Source organism: Pan troglodytes, chromosome 15 (genome assembly GCF_028858775.2).
Source record: "Pan troglodytes isolate AG18354 chromosome 15, NHGRI_mPanTro3-v2.0_pri, whole genome shotgun sequence".
Classification (NCBI taxonomy): domain Eukaryota; kingdom Metazoa; phylum Chordata; class Mammalia; order Primates; family Hominidae; genus Pan; species Pan troglodytes.
The window spans coordinates 66,914,498-66,930,022 of NC_072413.2; the positions used below are offsets into that span (position 1 = coordinate 66,914,498).

At 49.9% G+C, this 15,525-nt stretch overlaps 1 protein-coding gene and 1 pseudogene across 4 annotated transcripts in view; one reads left to right on the forward strand and one right to left on the reverse strand.

The window, feature by feature from the left end:
- ACTN1 (actinin alpha 1) overlaps positions 1 to 15,525 on the reverse strand; it is a 105,944-nt gene that overhangs the window by 57,066 nt on the left and 33,353 nt on the right. The gene's annotated exons all lie outside the window — the stretch shown is intronic.
- Positions 5,722 to 6,096, forward strand: LOC107968195 (barrier-to-autointegration factor-like; annotated as a pseudogene).

Here is a 15,525-nt window from a genome sequence, read left to right on the forward strand (position 1 = left end):
ACTGAAAATTATAGCAACTGCAATAATTATCCATTGTTACTATTGCCACCACAATTGGGGGTATAATTATTATAAGTTTATGCTGTTAACACACCTCATAAAAGAATGTTAGAGCTAGAAGAGGTGTTAGGCACCATCCAAGTCAAACCTTGACTTTACGACTAAGGACACAAAAAAGAGAGGGTGAGAGGCTTTCCCCAGTCCACACGGCTGGATTATATTCACAACCCAACCTCCCGACTCCTCCAGCCCCTCACACTTTCTGCTCCACCCGAATGACGTGGATTTCAGGTGCAGGCATGGGTGGGTGCTGGAAGGGAACAGCAGAACCAAGGCTGAGATTCTCAATGGTCAAACAGGTAAGCTGAATCTCACAGGGTATCACTGAAAATGGGTCACTGTGAAGTGAAAACACCAACCAGATGAAATCCAGGGGACCGCAGCCAGCATTGGCACAGAGAGTCTGAGTTGATGGAACATCAGCAGAGTTGGCAGAAGATGGGCAGCCCCTCTGGGGCAGCCTGGCAGACAGAGGCAGAGCCCAGGGACAGACAGGTGTTGTCAAGAGGCAAGAGAGATCATTCCAGATGGTAAGCAGACCAGACAGCCCTTTGAGGGGAACTTTGGGAACTGGGGCTCTATGCCCAGGAGGAGAGATGAGATGGCTGAGGGATTCACTGCAAATATCTAAAGATCCTTCCATGAATGAGTGAGTAAACTTGCTGGGTACAGACCAGGCAGAATAGGCCAGTGGTGAGGAATGTGGATTCTACGGCAAGATGGACCTGGATCCACTGAGTGACCTTGTGCATGTGACTTGACTTCTCCAAGCCTCCATCTCCACATCTGTAAAATGGGGATGGTAATAGAACCACCTCACAGGGTGGGGAAGATCGTTGCAGTAGCACGTGGAAAATGCTAAGCAGAATCGCCCACACACAGGCTCCAAAAATGGGAGCTACTATTCTTAGAATGAAGGACAGAAAGTTTCAGGGAAGATTAGAGCTCAACATAATAAAGAACAGACCACAAGCTGGCTGTACAGTGTGCTACCTGCGGCTGAAGGCAGGGCTCGGCAAGGGCACTGGGGAAGGGATTCAAGCAGCCCCTCCAGTTGAGCTAAGTAAGGTCCTTTATCACTCTGACTCTATGAGAGCCTGAGGCAGCCCTTGAAAGGCAGCCCTTGAAAATGTTGGTTTAGAGGATTTTTTTTTCAGCCTGCCAAGTAGCTGGGACTCAAGGTGCACACTACCATGCCCGGTGTGATGTTTAATATTGATTGTCAACTTGATTGAATTAAAGGATGCAAAGTATTATTCCTGGGTGTGTCTGTGAGGGTGTTGCCAAAGGAGATTAACATCTGAATCAGTGGACTGGGAAAGGCAGACCCACCCTCAATCTGGGTGGGCACCATCTAATCAGCTGCCAGCACAGCCAGAATAAAAGCAAGCAGAAGAACGTGAAAAGACTAGACTGGCTGAGTCTCCCAGCCTCCATCTCTCTCCCGTGCTGGATGCCTCCTGCTCTCAAACATCAGACTCCAAGTTCTTCAGCTTTGGGACTCGGACTGGCTTCCTTGCTCCTCAGCTTGCAGATGGCCTACCGCGGGAGCTCGCCTTGTGAGTGTGTGAGTCAGTGCTCCTTAACAAACTCCCCTTTATACATACATCTATCCCATTAGTTCTGTCCCTCTAGAGAACCCTGACTAATACACCCAGCTTTTTTTTTTTTTTTTAATTTTTCATAGAGACTGGGTCTCTCTATGTTACCCAGGCTGGTCTCGAACTTTGGGCCTCAAGTGATCCTCCCACCTCATCCTCCCAAAGTGCTGGTTACAGGCGTGAGCCACTGCACCTGGCCTAGACCTGTTAGAAGAGTTCAGTCAGACCAAGGGTCACACACACCAAGGTCTAAGCAAGGTTTCTCAACCTCAGTACTACTGATATTTGGGGTCTGAAAAATTTGTTGGAGGGGGCAGGGAAGCTGCTGTATGCATCATAGATGTTCAGCAGCACCCCTGGACCACATCCTAGTTGCTGGTAACATCGCCCAACCCCAAGCTATGACAACCAAAATTCACCCCTCAGTTCCTCATCTGGAGGAGACAAACACATATGCCACAGATCGTAATAACAGCAGCAGCTAATACGTATTGACCATTTGCTACACGCCAGATCCTCTCCTGAGTGCTTTACCTCCTTTAACTCACTGAATCATCACAATGACACTGTGGGACAAGTATTATTCTCCCCACTTTAGAGATGAGGAAACTAAGGCACAAGGAGGGGTCAAGTGTAGGACAAGTTAGTCCTCACCTCCTTGTATTTTTTTTAGTATTATTATTATTTGTGATGTATCTCGCTCTGTCGCCCTGGCTGGAGTGCAGTGGTGCGATCTCGGCTCACTGCAACATCTGCCTCAGGGGTTCAAGCAATTCTCCTGCCTCAGCCTCCTGAGTAGCTGGGATTACAGGCGAGCACCACCACACCTGGCTAATTTTTTTGTATTTTTAGTAGAGACGGGGTTTCACCGTGTTGGCCAGGCTGGTCTCAAACTCCTGACCTCAAGTGATCTGCCCGCCTCAGCCTCCCAAAGTGCTGGGATTACAGGCATGAGCTACCACGCCCGGCCACCTCCCTGTATTCTTATGCATTGTTCTTGAAACAGTGGCCCTCTTGGGCTATCCTTTGTTTTTCTACCCAGAAGAAAACATGGCTATCCCGAAATACAAGTATACCAGGGTGCATGAGAGCTACTCAATGGCAACTAGAATACGGCCTCTGTATCACGGCAGGAGGTGGCCCGGGGCAGAAGCAGCTCCTCTGTGCCTCATATGGGAACACAGGCCCTTGGCTGCCACACCTCCAATGAAGAAGAGACAGAAATCTGAACTTACGCTGGGTGTAGTGGCTTATTCCTGTAATCCCAGCACTTTGGGAGGCCAAAGTGGAAGGATCACTTGTGTCCAGGAGTTCGAGACCAGCCTGGGCAACTTCATCTCTACAGAAAAAATCAAACAAAATTTAGCCAAGCATGGTGGTGCACACCTGTAGTCCCAGCTCCTCGGTAGGCTAAGGCAGGAAGATTGCTTGAGCCTGGGAGGTGATGGCTACAGAGAGCCATGATTGTGGCACTACAGTCCAACCTAGGGTGACAGAGTGAGACCCTGTCTCAAGAAAAAAAAAAAAATCTAGATTTTTATGTAGACTCCCTCAGTTTTGAAATGCTGCCACAATATAAAAATAAGACATCCCACAGGCCCCCCAAAAATGTCAGCAGGCTAAATGTGAATTAAGACCCAATGGGTCTTTAGTTTCACAATGGGAAAACATGAAAGCTTTCTAAGTCTGCTAACAAAGTTACACACGTAATAATGTATGACATGCTAAAACAAGCACGCAGCAGACAGCTGTGCCTACCACAGTTAACACTCCTGACAGGTCTTGGGGACATCAGCCATCTGGGAGTCGGCAAAAGCTGGCAAGACTTCCCGTGAGGGGCAGCGGGCGCGCCTCTCCTGGGGCTGGATCAATGAGGAACCCACGTCAATACCTGTCACAAGGGCCTGCAGTTAGACATGTCACGCACATGCTGCCATACTTGTGAATTTTCAAAAGGTGTATTTGTCACTTATTACATGTGCGAAGTAGTTTTCTGATCATTCCCACTGTTGGTGGGTTCAATGACAAAGGCACATCACTGTGGGCAGGCGATTGGTACAACTCTGATGGACAGCAACTCACCAAGGTGAACTAAGATGGGCACCAGCCCTTAGCCCAATTCTAGGCCACCATCCTGAATAAAGACTAATAATTCTAAATATAAAGCAAAGGCTGTAAGCATACAAATGTTCTTGCCAGTATTCCTTGAGAGAGAAAAATTAGAAAGAGACAGAAATTATATTAATAAGGTATTAGGTTAAGTATATTAGGCTTCATCATCCACTTAATGAAATATTACATGGCCAAAATGATGGGTTCTGAAACTATGTTACTATGAAAAAAAACTGCTTATATATAATTCACCAAAAAAAGCAGGATTCAAGACTGTATGTACTGCAAGTTTAAAACTATGTGGGCAATCACACAAACATGAAAAAAATGACTAAAAACAAAACACATCAAAATGCTAACAGGGCTTGCACTCCAGTAACTGAACTGATTAGGATTTTTTGCTGTTTTACAGTTGTCTGTAAATGTGGTTGGTTGTGGGCTTTGTTTTTTTTTTTTTAAGATGGAGTTTTGCTCTTGTTGCCCAGGCTGGAGTGCAATGGCACAATCTCCACTCACCGCAACCTCCATCTCTCAGGTTCAAGCTATTCTCCTGCCTTACCCTCCCCCGACTAGCTGGGATTACAGGCATGCGCCACCACACCCGACTAATTTTGTATTTTTAGTAGAGATGGGGTTTCTCCATATTGGTCAGGCTGGTCTCGAACTCCTGAGCTCAGGTGATCCACCTGCCTCTGCCTCCCAAAATGCTGGGATTACAGGCGTGAGCTACTGTGCCTGGCAATGTGGTTGGTTTTTATGATGATCTGCTCCCTCTCCCTTCTCCTGTCAGAGAGCTCTCTGTTCTTTTTTTTTTTTTTTTTTTTTTTTTTGAGAGGAGTCTGCCCAGGCTGGAGTGCAGTGGTGCAATCTCAGCTCACTGCAACCTCCACCTCTCAGGTTCAAGCAATTCTCCTGCCTCAGCCTCCTGAGTTGCTGGGACTACAGGCGCGTGCCACCACACCCGGCTAATTTTTGTATTTTTAGTAGAGACGGGGTTTTGCTATGTTGGCCTGGCTGGTCTCAAACTCCTGATCTCAAGCGATCTGTCCACCTTGGCTTCCCAAAGTGCTGGGATTACAGGCATGAGCCACCACACCCGGCTAGAGCGCTCTATTCTGATGTTTAAGCCTCAACACACAATCCAGGCCATCCACTCTGGCTGACCTCCCCAGAGAAGCCTCCATTGACAAAGGTGCTTTTTCCATTTGTTGCACAGTGGAATAAACAAGATAACCCACCTGCAGCCAAACAAGACTAGCTGGGCAGTGGTGGGACAGCCCAGGCTCCAACCTCACGTGCTGGCCACACCTCTTCCAAGCACATCCTCCCACTCTCCCAGAATCAAAAATACCAGCCACCATTCAGGCCAGGGGAGTTAAGTGTTCAGAGGATGGGATCAGGAAACCTGGACCCTGCCCTGGCTCGGCCAGGCGTGTGACCTCAGATAAGTCACTTCAATCCCTTCCAGCTCTGCTAGCGCAAACAAGTCCCTCCTACCTTGCAGGCTGGAGCCCAGAAACTTTTCCCATCAGAACATGCCTAATGAGAAGACACAACCAAACAGCACCCGGCAACAATCTTTTGTTCCTGTGTAGGGTTTATTCTGATTGGTGGGCTCTCAAAGAAAGCCAAAAAATTCCCCAGGGACAATTTCATCTCCATGAACTCAAAACATACTCAGTGTTTCTGTCTCAAGACAGCCAGCTCCTAACCCTCCTCACCAAGGAGACTCCTGACGTTAGTGTCCCGGACAGCATCTAAAAGCTTTATGCTAGAACATTCCTAGCAGGACATAGAAGGACCAGGATCATCGGCTGCCTCCAGGGAGAGAAATGGGAAGGCAGGGGGTGGAGAACACTTGCTTTTCACAGAATATGCTTTTGTTTGAGTTTTGTACCAAAATGTGCTGTCATTACCTTTTTTTTTTTTAAGTATGCAAATAAAAGAACAGTCTGTCTAGGGGGTGGCGGGAGGAACTGTTACGGGAATTGAAGCTGCCGATTAGGCCTAATCAAGATGACAACCTTCCAAAAGCACCGAGAGTTCGTGGCAGAGCCCATGGGGGAAGAGCCAGTGGGGAGCCTGGCCGGGTGAAGTCCTGGGCAAGAAGCCGGAGGAAAGGGGCTTTGACAAAGCCTATGTTGTCCTTGGCCAGTTTCTGGTGCTGAAGAAAACTGAAGACCTCTTCCAGGAATGGCTGAAGGACACTTGTGGTGCCAACGCCAAGCAATCCCAGAACTGCTTCTGATGCCTTTAAGAGTGGTAGGACAACTTCTTGTGATGCTCTCTGGGAAGCCCTCAATCCCCAGCCCTCATCCAGAGTTTGCAGCCATGAAGGGACTCCTCCCCTGTCCTCTACAGAGGAAAAGATTGCTATTGTACTCACCTCTGACGTACTCCAGGGTCTTTTGGGAGTTTTCTCCCCTAACCATTTCAACTTTTTTGGATTCTCGCTCTTGTATGCCTCCTCCTTCCTTTTTCCCTTGCCAATTCCCTGGTGACAGTTATCAGCTTTCCTGCATGGATTCCTGGCCCCGTCTCTCACCCCCACCCTCACTTGCAGTCCATTTGATACCATTTGGCTCCTTTTTTGGCAGAACAGTCACTGTCCTTGTAAAGTTTTTTAGATCAATAAAGTTAGTGGTTTTCAAAAAAAAAAGAAAAAATAAAAGTCTGTCTGGGAATATATACATTTAATTGTTATGTCAGACCTCTAGGATAGGATAGAGAGGACTTCCCATTTCTCTGGGATTATTTGGCAAGGGTGGGACAAGGCTCAGGTATTATGGAGGAGGAAAAAGGATGTTTCCAAGAGAAAGATAAAAAATGAAAAAATTATCCCATCTATTTAAAAGAATGAGTTTGAGAATAAAATAAGATATAATATAGGGAAAAGGCTCTGAAGAACTTTAAAGTGCCTTATCAGTGTAAAATCTTAAAGAAAGTCATAATTAGGGAGCAGGACATGAGGATACACCAGCAATCACACACATCTCCCCAATAATTAAGACAGCAAACTGCTAACTGGGTAAGATAAAGGGCTGTGCTCTGGCCAAGTGACCCCAGGAAATCACCCAAATGAGCTTCTACACTTCCTGAAAATGGTACACAGCTTCCTATACAAGCCAGCTTCTCGTCTGATGGTCGTTCTTCTCCCTGAGTAGAGCACCCAGGACTCTGGTCTAGGCTCATCGAGTCAAAAACAAACTCGCCAGCCTCCCCAGGCAAGCACCCTGCCAGCCCAAGCCAGCCCCCTGCTGTGTGGGCGGGGTGTGTGAACCAGCAGGGTCCTTGGAGAAGGCCAGGCCAGCACCTGTGCTCAGGGTTGAGTCCCCTGCAGCATCCACTGATGTTGAAGATGTTACTGAGGTGCAGCCAGGGGGCGTGCTGGAATCCCTCTGACCCCCGTACAAGTATGGCCAGTCTGGCCAGGGCGTGGGCCCTGGGTGGTTTGTCTAAGCAAAGACCTGCCCAGAAGTGATCTCAGATGCCCAGTGTTCTGGCACGGTAAATAGGAGTATCTGGCTAACTTATCAGGGGCTGACTGCCAGCCCTTCAAAGCCAGCCGTCAGCTGGTTCATGCGCTGATGAAAAGCAGAGTCTTCGGGAACATCTCCACCCAGATCTGCCTACTTCCCACCCACCTGGGAGTGGCTGCTGAAAAAGCTGACAACCGCCAGGCCTCTGCTGAGACCTGGCACTGCTCTAACAGCCTGTCCCCAGGACATGTGAGTACTGGGGTCCTGGAGATTCAGAGTGCGGGGGACTGGGGGTGCACCTTGGACTTTGGAACAAGACAGACCTAGGCTCCAGTGCCAGCCCACACCTCACATTAGATCTGTCTGCTTGGACAGGAGATTTAATCCTAGCCTCAGGATCCCTATCTGTAAAATGGGGATAACAAGGCCTACAATGGCACAGAATGAAAGACGACCAAATTAGACCCTATGTCCTGAAAGACTTAGCCTGGTGCTGTGTCCACAACAGACACTTAAACAATGTTAACCCAGCAGGTCCTCACCACTCACTGGCTGTGTGGCTTTAGTTAAACTGTCTAGGTGTCAATTGCCTCACCTTACAATGGGGATAAAGAACATCACCACTTTGTGAAGATTATGACAATGGAAGCAAAACAGCCAGCAAGATACCCCGGACACATCAGGAGCCCAGTCAATGTCAGCGGTCAGCATGCTCTCACTTCCCATCCACTGTCTATTTAATCAAAGTTAATCATTCACAGAGCAAGAAAGAAGTCCTGTTGTTTTTTTTCCCCATTGATGAGAGAACTCTGAGACGGGCCTCTGGCCAAGAGGAGGAGATGGGGAGGGGGGAGTGAAGCCTGCATTTCCTGGTTTACACCCATCTACAGCCCATTTCAAAAGACGGGGGCCTGCAGCTTTTTCTGGGAGGCCTAACAAAGGCACCGTGCTTGAGAGGGCTCCTGGGCCACCACGAGACTCCGATCTGGACTTCCTGCCATCCAAGGCCCCCCAGAAGGCAGACTGCCCAGCTCCTTCTTGCCTGGTACAGGTGGAACCTACGGGCTCCCAGGAGAAATCAGAGCCACTTTAAAACAGGTGGACACATGATCCTAGTGAAGAAACAGGTCTGTCCTCTTAGCTCCTCGCCAATGAGAGTCAACTGCCTCAGCCAATCTGTCACCATCCACAGCCTCACCCCTCCCAGGGACCCAAGAGCCCACCCCAACTGCCAGCCACCAGCTAGCTCTGTCCAGTACTTGCGACTGGGCCTCCCGGAGCCTTGGTTCTCACATCAGTAAAGATTTCTGTAGGCCAGAATGATGATGGTGAAAATAGTAATAATAAAATAAAGATAAAATGAGCCTGCAGCCCATAAGGTAGTCACGAGGGAGGGCTATGTGAGCTAGTGCGAAGGGCTCAGTCTGCTACCAGACACAGACCAAGCACTCACTAGATGTTAAAACACAAAAGCACCTAGGAAGACAGAAAGCGGCTTGATTAGTGGTTTCTTAGGGCTGGGAATGGAGGAGTTGGGGGAGGTGATCGCTAAGGGGTACAGAATATCTTTCTAAGGTGATAAAAATGTTCAAAACTGATGGCAAAAATAGCTGCCCATTTATGTGACTATCCTAAAAACCATGAAGTTGTATAAATGGGTGAATTGTATGGGTATGTGAATGACATCTCAATAAAGCTGTTATTTCTCTTTTAAACTAAAATGTTCCAGGACCCCGCTAAGCCTTTTATATCAAGACGTGGTTTTGTTTTTAACCCATTTGGCCCATTGGAAAGAAACCAGGCTCAAAGACAGGCCCTGGACCAGAGCCCTCTCGGGGGACTGATGTAATTGAGCTAGTTCAGCTACTGAACAGTGGCTGGTAAGCCTGCTGAGATGAGGATTACTAAATGGGAGGAGCTGGTCTTCGAAGCAGAGTGGCACCCGCTCCGGGAGGCCAGTGTGAGAACAGCCTCCTCCCCGGTCCTCCGGGGTTACAGTTTGGTCCTGCTCTAACCCCTCCCCCATGTCTGGAGTCTGATTCTGGCCCTTGCAGGTCTGAGAGCACACAGGCCTCAGCAGGCTGTAGCTCCCAGCAGTGGCCAGCACATTCCTTCCCCAAAGAAGGAAAAGCCACCAAAAGTGAGGTCATTTGGTTTTTTTGGCACAGATGCTGAGAGCTCTGGGTCACTCAATTCCATAGAGAACTCCCCCAGCTGACAGGGATTTGGCCCAGCCTGCTACTCATACAATATGGGAACCCGGGGTCTGGCAGACTCTGGCCCCTAACTTGACCCCTCCATGTAGTTGAGGTATGACCCTCAGTCTTCCAGCTTGAAACCTCCATGGTCTTATCTGTGGAATGGGATGATGAAATCCACCCCTCCTGGGGTTGGGCTAAGAATTAAATAGCACAAAACTAGACTTACGGGAGGGGCTCAAAAATTAAATAAGGCTGGCTCTGGTATCTCACACCAGCAATCCCAGCACTTTGGGAGGCTGAGGCAGGAGGATTGCCTGAGGCCAGGAGATCAAGGCCAGCCTGGGCAACATAGCAAGACCCTGTCTCTACTTAAAAAAAAAAAAAAATTAGCTTCTGTCTTCTCCCCAGGGTCATTTCTCCTGAATGTGCCTTGTTGACCAGAAACAAGGACCTGCCTAGATTCCAAACCCCTGTGTGGAAGCTCCTCTCCAAAGGTCAAACCACTTATCATTACAAATTGGCAAGAAAGAAAGAGATCCTGCTTGGACAAGAAAGTTTTCCAAGTCTCCTTTCTGTGCCCCTAAAATAATCTCCCAGCAGGAGCTTCTGTCCTGGTCTGTCCCACAGTCCACCCCTGGGTCACCCGGACCCCTCAAAGCACCTCCTCGGGCATAGTGACTGGGAACTCTGACCCCCATGGTGGTTCCGGTCACCAGGCTGTCAGCTGGAGCATCAGTTCTGTCAACTGCTTTTGGGGACTTGGGAGGGGTTCCTGGAGGCCCCAGAGGACGGATTACTGCACCTCTTTAAAAGGGGCATGAAGCCCCTGAAGAGCAGCCAGGGTTCAAAGTCTGGGCTCACAGTGACTGGCCCAATGACAAAAGGGGAGAAGCCAGGCAGAAAAAATAGAAAAAAGAACAGCAGAATAATTCAGTGCGGTGGTTCTCAAACTTGAATATGTAAACTTGAACATTTACCAGAATCACCTGGAGGGCTTGTTAAAATACAGATTGCTGGGCCCCACCGCCAGTTTCTGATTCCAAAGTTCTAGGCCGGCAGAGAAACTGCATTTCTAACAAGTATCCAGGTGATGCTGATGCTGCCGGTCCAGAGACCACACTCTGAGGACCAAGGCTTAGTGGCTAAGAACGGATTTGGGCACAGAAGAGCTGGGTTCAATATGGGTCTGCCACTTACTAACCTTGGAACCTAAGCAAGTTCTTGACCTTTCTGAGCCTCAGTTTCCTCATCTGTAAAACAGGGATAATACCTTTCTCAACTGGTTTGGTAAGGAGTTTCAATGAGATAATCTATGCAAAAAGCCCAGCACACCCTAAGTAGTTAATAGTGTCTAGAGTTCATTACTAAAGTACAAGAAAGACAAGAGAAAGGGTGCTCATGGAAAGGCATGAGACAAAAAGAACGACTCCAGGACCCATGGAATTGCCCTTGTCTACTAAACGGTCCCAGGTAGCATCAAGGGATCATGGGGGACACCTTGGCGCCCAGTGTGTTCCTTCATCTGGGCTAGCAGGATCCAGCAGGCACTGCACCCCAACCTCTCTGACTCAGTCAAAATGTGATCAATAGGACCTCAGCACTGATCCAGCCCAAACTCCAAGCCAATGCCACAGTGCCACCCACCTCCTCCCTGAGGGACAACCACCCAGCAGCAGCCACATGACTTTGCAAAGGAATTCTCAAAGCTCCAGGGAACCCAAGCCCGCAGGATGCCAGAGATACCAGGGGATGAGGCAACAAGTTCAGCAACTGTGGAAGCATCACAAGCCACCACAAGTCACAGCAGTGATTTGCACCCCGGGGGTGGGACTGGAGCAGACACTCCCAGGGAGCAGAACTTCCTGCAGGAACCTACGCAACAGGCAAAAAACTCTGTCTCTACAAAAAATTTAAAAATGTTAGCCAGGCATGATGGTGCACCCCTATAGTTCCAGCTACCCAGGAGGCTGAGGTGGGAGGATCACCCCAGCCCAGGGAGGTCGAGGCTGCAGTGAGCCATAATCACACCACTGCATTCCAACTGGGAGACAGTGAGACCCCAGCTCAAAAAAAAAGAACTTCCTGCAGGGACTGAGGCATTAACGGGCTGTATCTATAAACTGCCACTCCTTACAGAGGAGAGGTTTTCTGCAGAGCATCACCATGATTCTCAACACCACCCAGGAGGAAGTTTCTGGTTCCAAGAGAGCTGACTGGAGGAGGGGAGCAGTCTTGGCACTTGGAGGAGAGTTCCTCTTTAGCTGCAGCTCAAAACTAAAATGCATCTCTTTACACCTAATAGGCAAACAATTAGAAAGTTGATTACGCCGAATGTTGGTGGGGTTGAGGGATCCGGAAGCCCTCGTGCCCGGCTGGTGGAGAGTAGACTGTACAGCCATTTTAGGGAGTAACTCAGCAGCGTATCAGGAAATTCCCTGCAACCCAGCAATTCCCTGCTCAATGCAATCCTCACACAGCTGCACTGGGATGTATGGAAGAATGTTCATCGTTGCCTCATTTGTGTCAGCAGGAGAGCAGCTGGGGACAATCTGCATATCCATCACAGGAGACTGTAGGATAAAATGTGACGGACACACAGAGGCCTTGCATGGCCCCGAGATGACACTGGGCCATGACGGAGGAGCCTAACGACCTCAATTCTCTTCACCTGAGGTTCCGCAACACAAAGTTTCTTCTCCCAAAACACAAACACACAGATCAGCACATTAAAAAGCAGCACAGAAACCCTCACCCAGGCCCAGGACAATGTGACCCAATGCCATCACTGCCTTCCTGGCCTGTCCACTAGACCGGCGGTGGTCTGGGGTGTCAACAGCTCAGCAGGCTGAGCAGCTCGCCAACACCTTGGTATGGCCAGCCCGGTTTAAGGGACAGGGCGGCAAGGTATCAGCAAGCAGGGAGCAGCAAGCTGAGGAACAGGAATGTGTCTGTGGGAACTTCCATTTCCAGAAGCGTGGGAAGAAGGGCAGCTGCAAGCAGATCTGTCCACCTCTGCTGAGAAGCCCAGGGACCTCTGGGTAGTGCAGGGCAGGACGGGACAAGGGGCTTCCGCCTGTGGTCAGTGTATTCACAGTCCTCTTCAAAGATCAGAGAGATCCATGCCCGCTGTTGCCCACCAGCACCGGGGCTCCTAGGCTTCACTTCAGACACTGCAGCAAGGGCAGCCCTGGGGTGCTTTCCGCTCCCCAGCCCCCTCCCCCCAACCTTGAAAGGAAAGATCAGCGTTCTATCCTCAGTTTCAAGATGGGGACACTGATGGCAACGTGGACTTCAGGGAGCCCCAAGGGGAGGTGAGGGAAGGAGAGGGAATCATATCCTAGGGTTGCTCAAAGATGTTGGCTACCATTATAACCCTCAGTGAGTGCTCACTCACTGTTATCATCACCCACGAGGCATGCGCCATCTCAGCAAATCCACTCAACAATTCTAGGTTAAAGGAACAAAGGAACAGGACACCAAGGGCCAGTTCCCCACAGTCACACAGCTGGCAAGAGGCAGAACTGAGGTGTGAACTAGGTCGGTCAAAGCCTGAGCCTGCTCCACTCTGCTGGGAGGCTAAACTCTTCCAGGCCAGCCTTCAGACTCCGTTCAGGCTGGGGAATGATGGGGACTCATCCAGCTCTGCCCACCAGCCTGCACCAGTCCCTGCTCAGCCTCAAGCCACACGGGCACCCACTCAGCTGTGCCCAGGCAGTCCCTGAGCCCAGTGGACTGGGGAGGAGAGCCACAGGGCAGCCCAGGACACTTCAACGCTTAAAGCCAGCCACGAGAGGAGGCTGTGGACCTGCTGGCCCCCTGGGGATGCAGAATGGGCCAGCAGGTTTTTCTTCCAGGTCTCAGTTTTAGGGAGATGGAAAGAGGGTTTGAATTCTGTCTTGGGTTTCTGAACACAAAGGCCATCGAGAAAGACCGATGAATAATTAAAGGGGCCACCAAGCCGATGATGTGTGCCAGAGTGTGGGCAACTGGCTTGCTAGGGCTTGGACTGGCCCGATGTTGGCAGCCTCCCTCACGCAGGCCACTGCAGATTCTACAGACTCGCCCAGGCTCCAGGCCTCCCCTGCCAGACAGCTGCAGCCAGATTCATTCATTCCTTCCTTCCATAAATTCTTACTGAGCACTTATTCTGTATCAGGGACTAGGGTTACATCGTGGGCAAATACAGGCACTGTCCTAAGTCATGGAGCCTGCAGTCTAATGGAGAAGACAAACAATAAGCAAAGATTTTATCAATGAGTGTATTTTTGTACACTAAGATCCAGTGCCTATAGGAAAGGTCCTGGAAGGCATAAGGCTAAAACAGGACCCTGAACTGATCCTGGGGGGCTGTAGGGGGGCAGTGTGTCTGATCACTGCCCCAAGGGAGTCAGTGAATCTATAAGGCTGGGGAGTATTAGATGAAAAGTTTGTAAATGTGAAGGGGGCCCACATAACCTGTCATCCAAACCAAGGCACCAGGGGGTCTACTAATAATTACACCAGCATAACAGGTATAGGCAGAGCTGTAGGTCACCCTACGCGTGTGTGGGGCGGGTAGCTGTAGGTCACCCTATGCGTGTGTGGGGCAGGTAGCTGTAGGTCACCCTACGCGTGTGTGGGGCAGGTAGCTGTAGGTCACCCTACGCGTGTGTGGAGCAGGTAGCTGTAGGTCACCCTACGCGTGTGTGGGGCTGGGCAACATGGTGAAACCCTGTTTCTACTAAAAATACAAAATTAGCTGGGTGTGGTGGCACGTGCCCATAATCCCAGCTACTCAAAAGGCTAAGGTAGGAGAATCGCTTGAACCCAGGAGGCGGAGGTTGAAATGAGCCTATTGCACCACTACACTCCAGCCTGGGCAACAGAGTAAGACTGCGGTTCAAAAAAAAAAAAAGAAAGAAAAGAAGAAGAAGAAGAAAACAAACAAACAGCAAAGGCCCCAGAGAAAAGAGAGTAAGGTCTGTTCAAAAAACTGGAAAAAAAAAAAAGTCACAGTGCAGGAGGGAAGAAGAGGGTGCCAGAGACTGGAGATCAACTAGCCACATGGGTGTTCGGGTGCCTGCAGCTGTTGTTTCTCCTGAGAACAGTGGAAGTCACCGAAGACATTTTATTTTAGCTGAAAGAAACAAATGGGGCTGTGGCGGGCTGAGTTGGGCTGGGAGTGCCAATCAGATGCTGGTTACATAATTCCACCTGCATCTTAGAAAGAGACCTCTAAATGCCATGGGAAGGGCAGATCAGAGATGGAAAAGAGTGGCTGAAAAGAGACCAAGCACAAGATCACGAAAGGGTCCCAGCCAGAGACAAAGGGAGCCAGTCCAGGGTGGCAGTGTAGGAGAGGGAGAAGCAGGTGGATACAAGAGATACTCAGGAGAGACGGGGAGGAGGGGCAGAGGCCACACCCAGATTTTCAGACCTGAGCCAACAGAAGGAGGAACAGGCAGAGAGGCCACAGCTTTGCACCCATACTCCCTGCCTGCCCAGACACCTGGGGCAGCTCGCTGTTCACAGCAGTCCCCAAAGGTCCAAAGTCCTGAGGCTGCAGATCTAATTGAAAGGTCTGAGTGGAAGAGCTTCAGAGATCAGGATGTCACTCCCAACCCACTGCCCCAAGTGCTCTCTACCAGTGTCAACCCAATCAATCTTAACCACCCCAGAAGGCATCTCATTTTACAGATGAGAAAACCGAGGCCAAGAGCTCACAGCCACTCAAGGTCACAGCGAACAGTAGATGCAGGAGCCAGAATTCCACCCGCGGTGGCAGTCACACACTTTCAACCACAGGCTCAGTCAGCGTGACTCTCCCCAGGGCCTGGCAGCAGGTCACCGTGCCCCGGCCACACTCTCACAACTGTCCGTAACAGGGCCCCTCCGCTCACAGCCCACCAGCCCAGCAGCCCACCTCACCACCACCAATCAAGTCACCCTCTAGGGGTGGGGCCCAGCAGAGGTTGAAATCCTCCTTAAGGGCCTCTTAAGGGTAAACTGGAAAGGATGGCATAGTAAGGACCTAAAAGGGGTTTTCTCTAATGGACCAGGCCAACTTTGAGAAGGAGGAAGCAGACAAGGCAG